This window comes from Perna viridis, chromosome 14 (assembly GCF_037379345.1).
Source record: "Perna viridis isolate PV_CMFRI_1.1 ecotype Kerala chromosome 14, ASM3737934v1, whole genome shotgun sequence".
Lineage (NCBI taxonomy): Eukaryota > Metazoa > Mollusca > Bivalvia > Mytilida > Mytilidae > Perna > Perna viridis.
Window position 1 is genome coordinate 30,980,480 of NC_142458.1, and position 10,166 is coordinate 30,990,645.

The 10,166-nt window shown below is 31.5% G+C and overlaps 1 long non-coding RNA gene across 1 annotated transcript; it reads right to left on the reverse strand.

The window, feature by feature from the left end:
* Positions 1-834: 834 nt before the first annotated feature.
* LOC148598976 (uncharacterized) lies at positions 835-7,291 on the reverse strand. Its single transcript, XR_015918580.1, has 4 exons — positions 7,153-7,291; positions 4,167-4,232; positions 2,765-3,276; positions 835-1,893 (listed from the first exon to the last, which is right to left on the reverse strand). It is a non-coding gene; the product is annotated as an uncharacterized LOC148598976 (long non-coding RNA).
* Positions 7,292-10,166: the final 2,875 nt, after the last annotated feature.

The following is a 10,166-nucleotide window of genomic DNA, read 5'->3' on the forward strand; positions in this document are numbered from 1 at the left end:
ATGATCTAAGAATTGAAGTTGAAAATTGGTGTAAAAATAACTGTATGTTTATTAACGCTAACAATACTAAGTGTATGATTATTGGAACAAGACAAAAACTGTCAAATGTTGATATACCCTGCTTAGTAGTTAATGATAAAGCTTTAACATTTTCATCCTGTAAAAAATTACTTGGTGTAAAAATTGATGATACTCTAAGCTGTAAAATGGCAGCATGGTTTAGTAGACATGTAATCTATGCTACAATCACGCTGTATTCTAGTACATGAATTAGCAGTGCTAAAAAAAATTGCTAAATTTAACCCTAATTTCAGCTGAAATTATTCATGGGTATTTATAGCCATTTCATTATTATACTACTAATTTTACACAATGAGTTATTGTGAGAATAATTTTTTTTCAAGATTGTGTAACAAGTTTCTAGCAGTGCTAATATATGCCAGCATATGTTTAACATGTAAGCTGTTCCAGTGTATAATTGGGGGAGTTTGTTAAATTCATTTTAGTATAATTCTAGCACTGCTAATTTGTACTAACACATTAAACAACTAAGCTGTAGCAAAGTATATTTGGAGGAATTTTCCTGTTTTTTTCTTAGTATAGTTGTAGCATTGCTTATTTCTACTGAAATGACTTTTTAGCTGTTGGAGTAGATAATAATAAATTTAATATATTTTATTATAATATACCTTTAGCAGTTTTTTTTTTACTACTTTCTGAATGAAAAACTTTTCTACACATGGCACTGCCTTTAGAAGGGTGTATTTGATTAATAAAGCAGAAATAGACATTACAGAAAATATCTACTACACTACCCAATGAAGAAGTCATACAGCCAGTAAAAATATTTATTAATCTGTACAGAAAAAAGTCATTATATATAAATATACTAGTAAAGAAGTGTACACTATGACATACATGTTTATTATGTACAAAACATTTTAGACCTGATTTTATGAGATAAAAAAAAAACAAAGCAGAAACTGACAGATTAACATTATTATTATGATTAAGTATAGACACCATTCTCTTTAAAAAGTGACAAAAAGTTCTACAAGGTATTGGGGAAATTAGTCATGTTCCTCCACTATACATACATATTATATGTATATAAATATTGTACTAAGTTTCAGTTATATTTGATTAATACTTTTCAGGCTACAGATAAAATAGATACCAATTCAGTATGACAGACGGACATAGTCAAGCAGCTACTAGTCATAGATCTGCTTCCACTGTCTATTGTATAATTCAAATTGTGAATTTGAAGAAGTGGAATTATGTTTTAGGCAAAAAAAGTCCAAACTTTAGAAAGGCACTGAATAAAATTACATCCATATCAATTACAATGTCTGATGTAATATATTGTACACTTATAATAATACAGAATACATGAGCAAATGCATGTTAAAAACTTATACAAATGTATGTTAATTGGGAAAAAAATATATAAAACAAAAAAAAAAAACAATTCATGTACTGACCACTGCTGTACCTACATGTATATACATGTATAACATAAAAACCTCTCTTAACAGTAGACGTTTCCTATAGGAAAGCACATGGATTTATATCTTTTTACTCAAATTTAAACTATCATTGTTTATTTTCCTTTTCATTTTTCATTTCAAAAGAATGCCTAATTATAAACCAGTTACAGAATAGGTAATTTATAAATTGATGCTGTGTACATAAAATGTACCAGAAAATAATGTGTCACCAAAAATCACTTTACTCTCTTTCTACAGTTTGGAGAAAGAACAATAAATCAATAATTCTGATTTCTGAAGTCCATATAAACACATAACTCTTATATTATTTCTACTGGCACAGTAATCCATATATTGGACCTTAGAACAGCTTCCATGTTTTCTACTTTGTCCAACCAAGTTCCTAAAATGTAAAATAATTATTCTTAATTTCTTGCCATAATAAAATGAGGCTAGCATAAGTTCACCATGTAATTCATAATATATTAAAGTAAAGCTAATTATGTGATGGTGTTACCTGACTAATGCCTTCAATATCTTGATAATGCTAGTGAAGAAATAAAATTGTCTCATGTTAGGCCACATCAAGGTAATCTGTAGATACTCATCCCCGCTCGCCCCTACTCAAATGGGTCTGCTCCAATTTTTTTTATTTTTTATTTTTTTACATTGGTTCAAATTTCTGGATTTTTTTTATGTCTGTATCCATCATGACTCTACTTATACTCAATACCATAGACTTACGGTAACAAAAAAACAAGTAACATGGTGTATGTTTACAGAATATCTCCAAAATTTTAGGCAGATCTCAGGATGGTTTTCGTTGTTAGTCGCATTATAATGTAAATTAAAGAAATAAAGCAATGGTGTGGCACAAACATAACTGATAGTACACATTTCCATGATTTCTTTATCGCATTCATCAGCAGGAATATGATTTTACACATCTTGGAAAAATAAAAAAGTAAAATTCACCCACCCACCCCATTTTTTTGTTGCTGGTAGATGAAAATCTATAAATTTACTTGATGTGGCCTTAAAGAAGATTTTGTAAAACCTTTATTTGAATAAATCAATATTGTTAAAGCTAAAAAAGTTGGCTAAGGCGAACACTGCAGTTGCTTGTAAAAAATTGTACTTCAAGCCTTAAAAAGGCTTTAGGATCAATTTTTATCATATCAAAAATCAAACAATCCAATTCATGGTAAAGATTATGTGAGAACTCATGCATATGTAAAAAAAATTCTTATTTAAGACTACACATGTTAATGTACCTGTGGAAATTGGTGTCATGTTGATCAAAGCTAGGTACTTGATGTCTCCATTGTTCAGGAATACTTGGACTACATCGACTTAACCATTATCTCCATAAATAACTGTGTAGCTACCTCTGCCTGTCACTTGGGTATAGTCCATTGAATATATGGTATACTTCTTCATTGCAAGCCTATAAAAAATGTATGCCTTTGCCAAGTTGCCAACTACATAAAGCACTTTTAATTTCTTCTGTCTTCTGTAACACTTTTCAATGCCTCTGGATTTCCTCTATGACTATGTTTGAAATTTTCAGTAGCTTCTCTAGCAAAATGCATTGTCGACTCATGGGTCCTTGGTACTGCATGGCTTGAATTGATCTCTACTTCATATCTGTATATTCATACTGAATCTAGAATGTCTAGAATGGCCCTTTTCACTGATAGAATGACTTTTGCTTGGGGCTAAGCAAACAGGCAACCATGATTTTCAATGTATTGCATCATGTTCATCATAGAACACCTGGCACAAGCTGTAAAATTCATAATAAAGGGAGATAATTCTGTAAATAACACTAAAATACAATAATAGAAACAGTTGAATTTTCAATGTGCATTATCTCCCTAGAGCAGAAAGATTGGAATGAATAATTATACATTTCATAATACATTTCATCAAATAGACCTATAAAGCAACTTAATAACAAAAATAAAAATGTGTAGCCCTTATTGGGGTGTATCAAATATTACAGAATTTGCATGATTCTTACGAAGACTACTACTTCAGATATATATCCTGCAGAAAATTCTTTTTATATGGTTACATCCCTTTATCACCATCATATGGTGTTGCCACATCACAATTGGTTCCATTTGCTTGCATTTGTAATAATGTTTTAGAATTTTATGAAAGCAATCTTACTTTATCAATAAAGGTTTTCGATATCACAAGCCAGAAAAAGATTCACAAAATTAAGACATGACAAAAATAAGTGAGAAAATGTCCTAGTCTACAGTATCAATGAGAGTGAACATGTATGGATCTATAGACAAATCATTATCTTCACTTTTTGAATTCCTTAAAAATTGTATGTTTTAGATACATGCACCAGTCATTCAAAACAACATTGATTTTTTTCAACTCCTAAACTATACCTGCATAAGAAAATTAAAAAAAAAAATAGTCAGTATTTGCCAATGTGTCCAATACTACAAGGAAATTATAAATTGTCTGATTGCAGAATATATCACTTGCTGGGGGTATCAGGATAATGAAATGTAATTAAGTCTCACAGACCAAATTTATTAATTCTGCATCATTTCTGATTAATGTTATTATCATTATTATTTTCTTTAGTCAAGATGACCAGAATGTTTTAAGGAGATGTTTTAATGGAATGAACTGAAACCTTGTTTTACTTACATGTGAACTATATTTTCAGGGAAGGAACCATCCTCAACTGATATTATCTTGTTACTATACAACTTCCTGAAATACATGTACATGTGTAGGATACAATGAGGCATTATCATATACAATAACTAGAAATACTATGAAGAAGCACACAAAGAGAATGGAATTAATTTTAAAAGTTTAGGTCTCACTAACCACTTCCGGGTCGAATGGCCACCCCCTATGTAGTACCAAAAACACACTGAACCTAGACATATGCATTGTAAGTGCATTATTTGTGTGTATTATGATTAAAAGCAGTCAAAATAAAGCTGAGAAAGTGTACTTTAAAATCATATATGTAATTTACTACAAAAGTGTATGAATATTGCTTTACATGTGTGAGTAATTTGCCTCCATGCTGTCAGTTAGCAGAACAGGTAAAAATGAGGATTTTATTATTATTTATTCAAGTAAATTTTTTGAAAATTTTTTACAATCATCGTACCATTAGCATAATGATTTTGGAAGCCTTATTTTCCAAGCTTTGCAATGGTATGCAACTTTAAGATGTCATTTGTCCTGGAAATTCACAGTGAAACTTTGAAAATTACTTTTTTGACATGTAAAGTAATGGAAAAGTTAGAAGTGGTTAGTGAGACCTCAATTCTTTGTTCAATTACCTCCCTTTAATCATATTTCTTCTTTTGCATCTACATATACATCTAATCTTCCTATAAACCTTGGACTTTGTGAAGAAATGAAAAGGAGCTTCCCAATATAAATATAAACTTTTTAATTTGTGCAAGCTTTTTTTAGTTATTCTTCGAAACTATGTGGAATAGGCAGTTGGACTGATGGAGAGACTGACAGTAAGACAGTCAGGAAAAAATCTATACACCCCTCAAAATTCACTTGCGGGGGTATAATACCTATAATCAGAGAGATCAGTAACTGTAGTGTTAACCAATTCATTTGAAATCTGGGAACCAGTTTTAGAATTTACTGTAAGATACTTGTTAATGTGTATTTACTCCATCCTGAACTGAATGATACATGTACATGTAACTAACAACACTGTATATGAACAACTCAGTGATTCTAGAAAAGCAGAAGACGCTTACTCTACTGGTGCACCTGGTCCATGCTCCAAGTTTTTGGTTGAGTCTGAGTGACTCATTTACTTTTGTAACTTTGTATGTATTATTTTAGTTACTTTATGTTCTTTGTTGTGTACATGTATGTCTGTTTTCCATGACAGGACTTTGTCCCTGGATTACATTCTTTTGATTTCTGCTAGAACCTTGGTTCCCTAAATTACTCATTTTACTTATAATTTGCATAATAATTTAAGTTTAAAAGTGATCAGAATTAATGTATTCAGATATTTATTTATTTATTGTAGTTATTGAAATAAAAGAGGAAACAAAATATTTCTTTCTAAGAACTACATGTATGCAAATCAGAGATGCATCACCTGTCCATTCAAAATGACCCTTTATTACAAATCTTGTTTAAAGTTTAATCCCATCTCAGACCAGGTGAAAAAAAATTAACTTCAAGATCCTTCACATGATCATTTATATGATAGTGTACTTTGTCAGACAGTAGGACCAGGGAAGGAAAGGAACTATACATTGTTCTCCAGTATTGGGTTGTGCTTACAAATGATCAATATAGAGATTCAACCTACTGACTAGTTGTTTATTTACAAGAGGCACCAATGGACTGTGCTTAAAGAAGTACAATTGATATTATGTATTCCTTTTGGTGCCCGAATAACAAATACAATAACTAAAAATACTGCAGAAGCCCACAAAAAATTTTGTTCTCACTTCAAATGAGGTAAAATTTATAACCCATAAGTTTCATTATCTCTCTTTGGAGTCCATCCAACAACAATATTATTCATTCATGCACATGTACACATGGTGTCCAACCTACCTGTAAAATTTCATTTTATTCCCTACAGCAGTTAAGGAGGAGTTGCACAGAAGAGGTTTTAACATGTAAAACTTTTTAGGTTGATTTATTTCCCTTTGAAACAATTCTTCATTCTTTCATGCATATATGCATATGATTCCTTAAATCCCTTTAAACAACATGACCACTTGTGCTCACGATGTATGAACATATAAAACCTTATGTTTAGGAGGAGGTGTGTTTACAAGAAATATGGACAAGTGGATGGACAGACAAACTGGCTGATTCACATATACCACTAATTTTATCAATATATACACATCCTACTGTTATTGAACTAGAGGCTGTAGAGAGCCTTTATCGCTCATCTTGTCAAAAATAGTCTTTTTAGCTTTCTAAAGCTGGACTCTTGATCTTACTGAACTACTGTCTTTTGTCACAAGAATCATTTAATCAATAGGTTATTTTTTCAGATAAAAAATCCTTCCACAAAAATTGTTAAAAATACCCTCAGGCACATTCATACAAACTTACAAAGTTTGGTTACAATATGTTGAGTAGTTTCAGAGGAGAAGATGCTCCAAATAGTTTATGGATGAACGACACATAGTGATGGCAATAGTCCACATGGCCTTTCGGCCAGGTGAGCTAAACCGGACAGTCCAATTTTGAATCATTCGAGTAATATATACTATACAGTGATTAATCTCCAGAAGTTATCAAGAGGGTAGTGTATAAGGGCATGTTACTAAGTCGAAGTTGCTGTCCTCTTCATGTATAATGAAATTAGGAGGGTAAGAAGTTTGGACATCACAATTCACAATAATCACATGTACATGTAGTATGTTAATATATTGTAAAAGTATCATAAATGGCTGTCAACACAACAGAAGTGTATGTTTACCTGCAAATTATATTTTAAATGATAAAATCAATCTTATAACTTGATAGAAAGTTGAGTTTGGCCATCTGCCATGATCTGGACCTGGGCCTGGGGCACATTGTAAACGGTGCTAGAAGATGAAGGCATGATGCAACGCCATGCTAAGGAAACCTCTATGCATTAGACATATATCAACTGAAACGTACATACCCTGGTACTATGTTCCAGGTATTAGTTACTAGCCATACTCTACAAGCTATACCTCATGAGTATTACGTTCTATTTATGCATATACTGAATATTGCGATCGGGATCCAGTCTGTACGTACGGAACTCGCAATGGCCAGCCCAGAGGCTTCCGAATGACTACAAGGATAAGGAATAAAATAAAATCTTCCGAATATTTCCAGAACTTTTTTAGCGCAATTTTATGAAATGTCTAGGTGACCACCTGCTGTGCAACTTTCCAAATATCTGGGTTTGGTCCGGTTTTATTGAGGTATCTGTTGTTTTTTCTTCTTTGAATTTCATGTCCATATAGGTTTTGTGCATAGTTTGCACATTACATTACCCATATCCTGTGGCTGTAATAATGATAAATTATAACTATAAGTAGTCGAGACCTGAACTGTTGACCCTCCTTTTTTGGGAGGGAGCCTCCCTCTTTTTGGATCAACCTCTCTCTTTGAGAAAATCTCCCATACTACCCAAAAAGAGGGAGTCTTCCTCCAAAAAGGGAGGGTTAACAGGTATGTGAAAACACAATAAAATATTAAAGGAATTTTGCATGTTTGATTTTGAAGAGCAGACAAAGTAGTCTAAAAAATGAAATCTAATAAATAAGATAAAACATACCTACATAAAGTACAACTCTTTGTGTGTTCCACATATTATCTGTTAGGAGCAGGTGAACTCTAAATCAGTTAGCAGGTTGCCACATATTTTACTTAAAAATAATTATATTGAATCTGTAAATAAATTCATATGCTGAGATCAAGATCTGTGACCATTACAGATCAGTAAATAATCCAACTGTAATCTACACATCATTGAATCAAGCCAGATATAAATCTAAGTACTCATGTACTGTGTCAACAAAGTTTTTTTACTTCAAAAACTTGAAAATCTGGAAACTAAAAGTGAAGAAATTGTTCAATTTTATTGTCAGTAAGCATCAAGCATAGGATGCCCATTATGGAAACCTCAATATTTTGTATAGGTTCCACTATATAGATAGATCACTGCAGATAACTTTATAAAGCTTAAGCAAATCCAACATTTTTCCTGTAAAAAGTATATATTTTTAAAAACCTTGTATCATGGAGAACCATGTAAAAAAAAGATAGATTTTATTTTCTATTTTGTCTATAGCCATGGTAACATAATAAAAATATGTATCAGTTTTCATAACAACCACCCACAATAGATTATATATAAGTACATGTATATTTTTATTATTCCTTATATATGTTTTATCAAGACACAAAGATAAACAAGAATGAATGTGTGAGTGATAGATGTATAGAGCAGGTACCTTAATAGATTATAAATACATTTTTGATATACATGTATAATGAAAACAGTACACATAGCCAAAATTTAAGAAGTAGTGAATATACTTTGTTAGGTTTCATAAACTGCCTTTATATTTATATTTGGTGCCTTCCCAAAATTAATTGTCAAAAAACAAGTTTTCTAAAATATCAGGCATTTTAAAACTGATGGAAAGAGTAAGGGGGCATGGTATTATTGTAAAAAAACCAAATAAAATGTGCACTTTTTCTGCGAAATTTTGCATTTTTTTTAAAACAGCCAGTTGGTGCAGGGAAGAGAACCCAATCTGGTGAGAACCTAAATCTTTCCGGATAGCTTAAAGCATGCATTTTACACCCCTTTACCTTCACAAGTATTGTATCTATTTATGAATAAATGCTCTACCACCCACAATCAATATTTCCACCAAGTGTCGCCTTTTTTTTTTTTCATTTTATTAAATTAGACCAGGTTAGTTTCGTGTATGGAACAGTGCACCTCAATCCCATCTGTATAGTGCAAACATAAGGTTTTTTTTTGCTTATTTCAAACTGATATATTTTGGATGTGTTGAACCAAGAAATAATATTAAAAATATGATGCTCCAAAAATGTGGTTGCTATGGTAACGTTATATCAGACATGGTGTTAAACTCTCAGAAAAAAGTTTATGAATAGTGTTTTCCATTATTGTTCCCAAAAAAAGCGCAACAATAAACTAATGGCTCCAGTTTTCCTGTAATATAATACCATAATATCATCTTTTAAAAAATAAAAATGGGTAGCTTTTGCATTTAAAAAGAAAAAAAAAATAATCCACAAAATATGGTGTAATTTTATCAAGAAAGGATGTTAAAAAAAATTTATTTTTTTTTTTTTATTTCTAAAATATAAATATTTTAATAATAATTATAAATAATTTAAGATATATGCCAAAGTCTGCTGTCTGACCCCTATGTTCTATTTTTAGTAACGGCGGCCATGTTTTTGACAGATCAAAAATCCAAATGGTCATTTTGTTTAAGATACCCAAGAAAACAAAAATACCAACTTTCATTGAATGCTGTATAGTAGTTTCTGAGGAGAAGATTTTTGAAAATGGTAACATCAAAAACAGCAAAAAAAACGTCCAAAAAGGGCAATAACTCCAACATGGGTCAACAGATTTTCACCAAAATTTGACCACAGATAGATCTCATCATGTTGAATACTTTTACCCTGTCAGACTTTGGTTTAACCGAACAGTTTTGGAGATATATGCAAAAATCTGCTGTCTGACCCTTATATTCTATTTTTAGTAACATGGCCATGTTTTTTTATCAGATCAAAAATCCAAACGGTTATTTTGTGCAGGATACTCTAAAAAAACTATCATAGTTTCATCCAAATCCATTCAGCAGTTTCAGAGGAGAAGATGTTTGAAGAATTGTTAATGACGACATCTGTCAGAACCAAATACAGTCACTATTTTTTGGCTAAATCTAGAATAGCTTTTGCCTGGCTTTCAGCTTCCAAGTCCTCTTCCACATATGAATTACACGATGATTTCCTTTTTTCTAAAGCTGTCAACTGAAAAAAGTGGCCAATCTGGTTTGCTGACAGAAAATCATCTTTCAATCACTGTCAAGTTTCAAGAAATTTGTTTCTGCAGTTTCAGGGGAGATTTTTAAAAATATGTACGGATGACGCATG